This window comes from Triticum aestivum, chromosome 6B (assembly GCF_018294505.1).
Source record: "Triticum aestivum cultivar Chinese Spring chromosome 6B, IWGSC CS RefSeq v2.1, whole genome shotgun sequence".
Lineage (NCBI taxonomy): Eukaryota > Viridiplantae > Streptophyta > Magnoliopsida > Poales > Poaceae > Triticum > Triticum aestivum.
The window spans coordinates 589,592,154-589,598,929 of record NC_057810.1 but is presented as its reverse complement, the minus strand read 5'-3'; positions in this window follow the sequence as shown (position 1 = coordinate 589,598,929).

The window sequence follows — 6,776 nt, the reverse complement described above, 5'->3', positions numbered from 1 at the left end:
CCCACAACCACCTGAGCCCCTTTGATCGCACCGGTGAACTCCGGCGAGCTCTGAAAAATCGACTGACCCAATTTTGAAATTTAGTCTACTGTGATTTAACTAGTGTGGAATATAAAAGGGGAAAACCATAAGCATTGGGAGTATAGTGTTGAGCGTGCCATGGCGGATCTGAAGGTGCAAACCGGACAAAGGCAACTTCGCAACCAAGACAAGAAATCAGAGTAAAGCAGTGGTGATCTATTTTCTTGCTGCGATAAATAAGTTGAGCAGATACGAAAGAGTACCGCCTCTGGTGCGGCGCCGTGTACGCATCTACTGAGAATTTGATGGTGCTGCAGTAGCGATGGTTGTCGGCAGCGTGGAAGCAGATCTAGGAGGGTAGACGGTGGCGGCAGGGTGCGGTGGACGAGATGGTCGTAGGAGCGGCGCCGGTAAGGTGGACGATGGTGGGGATGAAGCGAGAGGACGGGATGTAAGGATCCCGGTCCGAAGGCGTGGATGAGAGAGGTCGATCTCTTGTAATGGAAGGCGGCATCGGGGTATCAGCTCCGGCATGGTGGAGGAGGACGGCGGTGGATGGGGTGGCGGACAGCGGCAGACGGAGGAGGATGGGGTGGAGAGGGTGTTTTGGCGCCCATAGAGTACGAATGGGGAAAATGGAGGTAGAGAGGAAGGGGGAACCATGTATTCAGGGTGCGCTTGTCTCAAATGCGAGGAAATTTACAAACTTAGCCCCCGTTTCAAATTTCTACTACATCACAGCAACATTAGTCGGTTGGGGATAGGACGGTAATCTCGCATACACCGAATATTTGCCGACGAGAGTTTGTTTTTGGCGCCCACCGTGTATGAATATGAATCGGGGAGGGAGTCGATTTCGGCCAAGGACACACTGTGTTTTGGCGCCCACCGTGTATGAATCTGGGAGAGAGGCGGTTACGTCATGTTTGGGTGAAATTACAAACCTACCCCTATCGAAACCTATAGAAATCCAACAGATAGGCTTTGCGTGGCAGGGATAGGCAGTAGTGATTTCCATCTCGTAGATTTTGGTTTCGGGTGGTTACTGCGACTTTCCCCGCTTCGTTCAAATTTTGCAGAGTGCATGTTTACCATGCCAACTCAATTCGAATCTCGTTTGTATTCTATTTTTTTGGGGCAGGATCCATTTTCAATTGGAATTACATTCTATATACATCATTTTTTTATATATACTTTCAAAAGCACAACAAAGAATTCCGCTCCTTTATATGTATAATATGATTTACAAATACAATGATCTCGAAATCTTAAGGTTGAATTCGAAAAAAATTAACCAAATTATGTTCTACTAAAATGTATGGATCAGTAATATCTACATATTAAATAACATAGATGTGCGTGAATTCATATGAGTATGCATGTTTGATAGATCAATTTTGATTCGAGTATGGATTACACGTATCATCATCTCGAATTCAAATATTTGAATCCCTTTTTTGTTCACTCCTTTCACGCCCATCTCTCTTGCATGCATGCTCCTTCAAGTAGCTATCACTCTCTTTTCTCCAGCTCACCCGCACGCTCAATTCATGTTTCTCCTATCCTCGCAAACATAGTCTCTCGACATCTCCCTTGAGAAGTGTCACACTCTCCCTATCATTATACATTACACGGTTTTCATTATCTCTCACGTCTCTACTGTTCTTTGGTATCACTCGGTACCTAAGCTTTCTTTTTCACCGCCACACACACAGTCTCCACTCATCTTTCACTTTGTCTTTCTCTGTATGGGATTCTCTCACACACCCTATATGTCTCTACATATGACTCATAACATTAAATTACTCTCTCTCTCCTGTAGACACAACATTTGTTGCGGTCTCCTTTTCGTCTCCATCCCAGACTGACATTATTCATTTGTTTACCGATCACACAACCCCGACTACCGTCTCCTCTCTCTCTCTCACAGACACACACACACACACACAACTCCTGCTTCCACTCCCCTTCCCGACTACCGTATTTCTCTCTCACACACAAAACTCTCCCTTTCGCACCCCGACTCGTATTTCTCTCACAAACATTTATCGACTAGCTAGCCTCTAGATAGGTTTATACACCCGCACACTCGTGCTTCCACCATCGCATACATGTCTCTCTCCCGCTCCTTGTATCTATGTAGCTTTTTCTTACCTTCTTGAGACACGCGCTCTTGATCGTGTGCACACACACTATCGCCTCATTTTAGGATGATACCTATCGCACACACACTCCTTGTGTATTTGTCACACATGCACTCCGTCCTCCTCCACTCTCCCTCTCTCTCACACACACATGGGCTTTTTGCAACAACTAGCAAGATGCCCATGCATTGCACGGAACATCAAGATGCATTTGTATGAGTAGTTTATCTTGTGGGGGAAAAGGATGAACGACGGAAGGCCTTATTTGCAAATGTGGAGAGGGGTGTGGGTATCTTTTTGCAAAATTCCATAGTTTTCTTCCTATCCGGCAGATATAGATCGGACGGCCTATATTGCAGGATGGCAGGCACACAATCATCACCGACAATGCTTTTTATAAGATTAGGGATAAAAATAGAGTTGGTGATGATGGTGGGCAAGCCATCCTACAATGTAGGTCATCCGATTTATATCTGACAGATAGGAAGGAAAATATGGCAATTTACCCGCACTCCTCACCACATTTGCAGATAAGGCCTTCCCTCGTTCATCCTTTTCTCCCACAAGATCTTGATGCTCCTTGCAATGCATGGGCATCTTGCTAGTAAGAGTAGAAATTAGACATATACCACTTCTCGAATCTTGAAACCAACAACATTCCTCCCTTATCTCATCAAAACCGCCAAAGGAATATATTTTGAGTGAAACATAACACATTTTTAGTGATATACGTATTTCAAAACTAGACTTTTTTTCTATCAAATCAGTGAATATGTATTAATCTACTTTGATCGTGTGGCAACGCATTGGCACATTGCTAGTAGTTATTATAATTTTTTGGACACCAGACAAACAGTGGAGTACATATACAAAGAGAAGAGGCGCACGCACGCAGTCGGCCTCTCGCTGTCTCGCACACATGAGTGTTACGTAAAGGCGACGTTAACAAATAAACCCTAAAACCCTAGGTGCACGATTGCTGCATTCGCGGGTACCGGGTACGTGGTGGAGCACCTTTGTAGGAATAGTCAGCTTGCGTGACAGTTTGATCCATAGGAGTTGATGGTCGGGACCACGCGTGAACGACTTGGAGCGCGGTGGCTCGCTAGTTGCCACAGATCGAGTAGCCACGTTTAAAATATCGTTTTTAGCGGGGTTAAGAGTTCCGATTGTCAATGGCACGTTATAAGTAGTAAGTAGTTTTTAGAACGATTGGTATGGAGCGAAAATGGAATTCATAGTGCTACGTACCTCCTTGGCGTATGGTTCTATGGGTTTATGTTGCGAGATGTTGAACCTGGTAGTTCTAGGGCAAATACTATGGTTTAGGTTTAGATGCTGGTTTTCAGTAATCGGATGGGGAAACCCTTCTTTGATTAAAAAAACTACTACCTCCATTCTGGTTTACTAGTCCCCATCGTACTTTGGGTCAAAGTTTGTCCACGAATTGTACTTGTAAAATGTGAATGGAAAACGAAATTTTGTTATACCCAAATAGAAAAGGACTGGAGGGAGTGATTGCTCTGACACGGACGCGACCTCTCATAGCGCAGGCATTGAACCGGCATGCCGGCCAAGAGGGACGCACTCGATGTAGGCCCGGCTGAACATGCCTCCTCGCCGCATGCAACCAGCTTAAGACTGCCCCGCCTGCCTTCATTGAATCCGCGCATGTGCCGGCAACACGTCCTTCCGCGAGCCAGCAGGCATTTTAGAACACAAAAAATGACTAAAACATAATTAATTTATGCATGGTCTTGACTTGTTGTGCTCGCACTGGTAGCAGGAACTAGTAGACGTTTTTCTTTATTTATAACTCTCCTTGCATTTTTTTTTGGCTTTGAAGTGAATCATGGTTGTGGACATTATGTATGAATGTGAAGATATCCGTGAACATGAGTTTGATGTGGAAGTTGAACTTGGAATGTCGGGCTTGCGCGTGAACTAGACCATGTCCAATGCTTCGTCTGTTATTGTTTGGAAAGTAATTGTTGTTATTACATGACCCAAAAAAACATTTTGTGCCACATCAGTAGATGCAGAGACATCACAACAGGCATGCTGACTGGATAAACATTTGAACCTAGCTATTATGAAGGAAATTTTGTATTGACAACAGTTTTAGATAGCAGGAGACGCCTAGCCTGCTCCACCTCTGCTAGCTTATTTCTGGCTTCTTCCATCTCTTCTTTGGCTTGGGTGAAGAGAGCATCTGATTGCTCTTTTCGCTTCTTCAGGAACTCAGCTACATTCTCAAGGGCTACTGCATGCTTTCTTTCAGCCTTTACTAATGCCACGAGGACACAAACAGCTGACGACTCCACCTGGCTTGTGTTTAATTCAGCATCATCTGGGAATTTGCACCTTGTGTCTAATCCAGCATCATTAGGGAACTGGCACCTTGTGTGTAATCCAGCCTCATTTTTGAAACATGATCTCGAGGTTGACCATACTTCCCTCTTCGCAGGAACTGCATCCTGACATGAAGTTACTTCTTTTTCAGATCAACACTCTAAGAAACCTAGATCCATTTAGTAGAAGCCAGATAAACAGAACTCGGAGAAGTGAATTCAAAAGGAAAAGAAATATAAAAACAAACTACAAGGTGAGAACACCCACTTCCTACATCAAGCTAAAAACGAAAGCATTAGGACGATAAAGACTCTTCTTATTACACATCAAAGAACACCATGCTTAAGAGAAACAGAAACTACAACATATACACATCGAAGACACGAGGCTAAACGAAAGTAATTGAAAGGGTGTTACTTACCAAAGCTCGTTTTACAGGTTCAGTGCAGCTCCTCTTTAACTTGCCACGCTCCTTGAAGATTTCCTGAATATCCCGTGTTTGGTCTTCATTGCTCCTCTGCGTGTTAACACTCGTGGTTTTAAAATCTCAACATGGCAAGATAAATACTACTAGTAATACTCGCGCATCTTGTGGGCAACATTAAAGCACTCGTCTGCCATGTTAGAGCATCTCCAACAGAATCGCAACGCGCGGCACTTTAAAAAAGTGTTTACAGTGCTGAGATCGAGAAGTAGATACTAGAGAGTAGAGGATAGTTCTCAGCATAGATAGATAAAAAATTCAACTACTCCTCGTCGTCCGACTCCTCCTCGGTGATGTCCTCCTCCGACGTCTGACTGTAGGCATGAAGATACCGATCGTCGTCGGATTCCCAGGGCGACGCTGCTCCTAGCCTCATGTTGAATTGAGCATCCGCTTTTCGCCTATGCTTGTCCTTGCGATAGGAGGCTCGTTGCACCCTCCTCTTATCCCTCTCCGCCCTCCTTTGCACGTAGAACTCACGCTCGTTGATGATGTCCTGCAGGAAGTGTTGGCGCCACAGCGCCATGGCTTCCTCGTCCATCTCGGCGATGCCAAGACGATGCTCCCACCTCCGGTTGTCGCGGCCATCCTCGTCGGTGCTAAGCCACGGCAGAGGCGCGAGCTCCTGCGCCCGCTCCCGCATCGGCACATTGGTGAAGTTCAATGTTGTATGAGGCCACCGCAGGTGCCACGCCGTCGCGTCGTACGCGCGGGCGGCCTCGTTGGCGGTGTAGAAATTGCTGAGGCCGAGGCGCATCCCGCAGAACCGGATCTCAACGGAGAAGCCACCGGAGGGGCGCGCGCGGACGCCGCGGTATCCCCAAGTTTCCCGGCGAGGTGGCGGCATGGTGGCGTGGCGGCGGTGAGGCGAAAAAGAGCGGGGAGAGAGCGGTGGCGAGGCACAGAGCGGTGGCAAGGCAAAACTAGCGCACCAGACACCACGCGCCAAAACTAGCGCATGCCCGGCCGCTTTTTCCCGCGCACGCGCGATCCTTTCCTGATGTCTCTGCTATCTCTACTCTCTTCTCTACGGTTATATTTATTTTATATTTAATATTTAATATTTATCTCTACTTCCTTTATGGTCTACTTTTTTTCTCTATACTTTTTGTTCTTGCAATATAGGCCGTCCGATTTATATCTGACAGATAGGAAGGAAACAAATGGAAATTTTGCAAAAAGATACCCATACCCCTCTCCAGATTTGCAAACAAGGCCTTCCCTCGTTCATCCTTTTCTCCCACAAGATAAACTACTCATACAAATGCATCTTGATGCGTGCAACGCATGTGCATCTTGCTAGTTCTAAAAACCTTTCCATCATTTGCCACACTACTGGTTGCAGATGAAAAACCTACCCAAGCACAACGCGATACAGGAGCGACGCACAATTACAAGCTGATATTCTGTTGGACAATGGAGGCTATAACCAATTACTTTTACGGGAACAATAGCACCTAGGAAATGTGAAGGGTAGGTATGAACAAAATTGGAACTACACATGTACTGCTAAGTGATTCAATACACACATTACCAATCAAGGAAGAGAACGATGGTCGCGGCGGCCTCTGTGAGTCATGGTCGGCAACGGGAGTCAGTTTATTTTCCACGATGGTGGTAATTTTGCGCTTGGCGTCGGCTTTCGGGAAGCCGATCCGAGACCGTCGAAGACGATGCCGGGGAAGAGGCTCCGTGTACGACGATGACAGTGGACCGGCTCTAGTGCGGCATACGAGGTCATCGATGAGGCAGATGCGCTGTGGTGGACAGTGCGC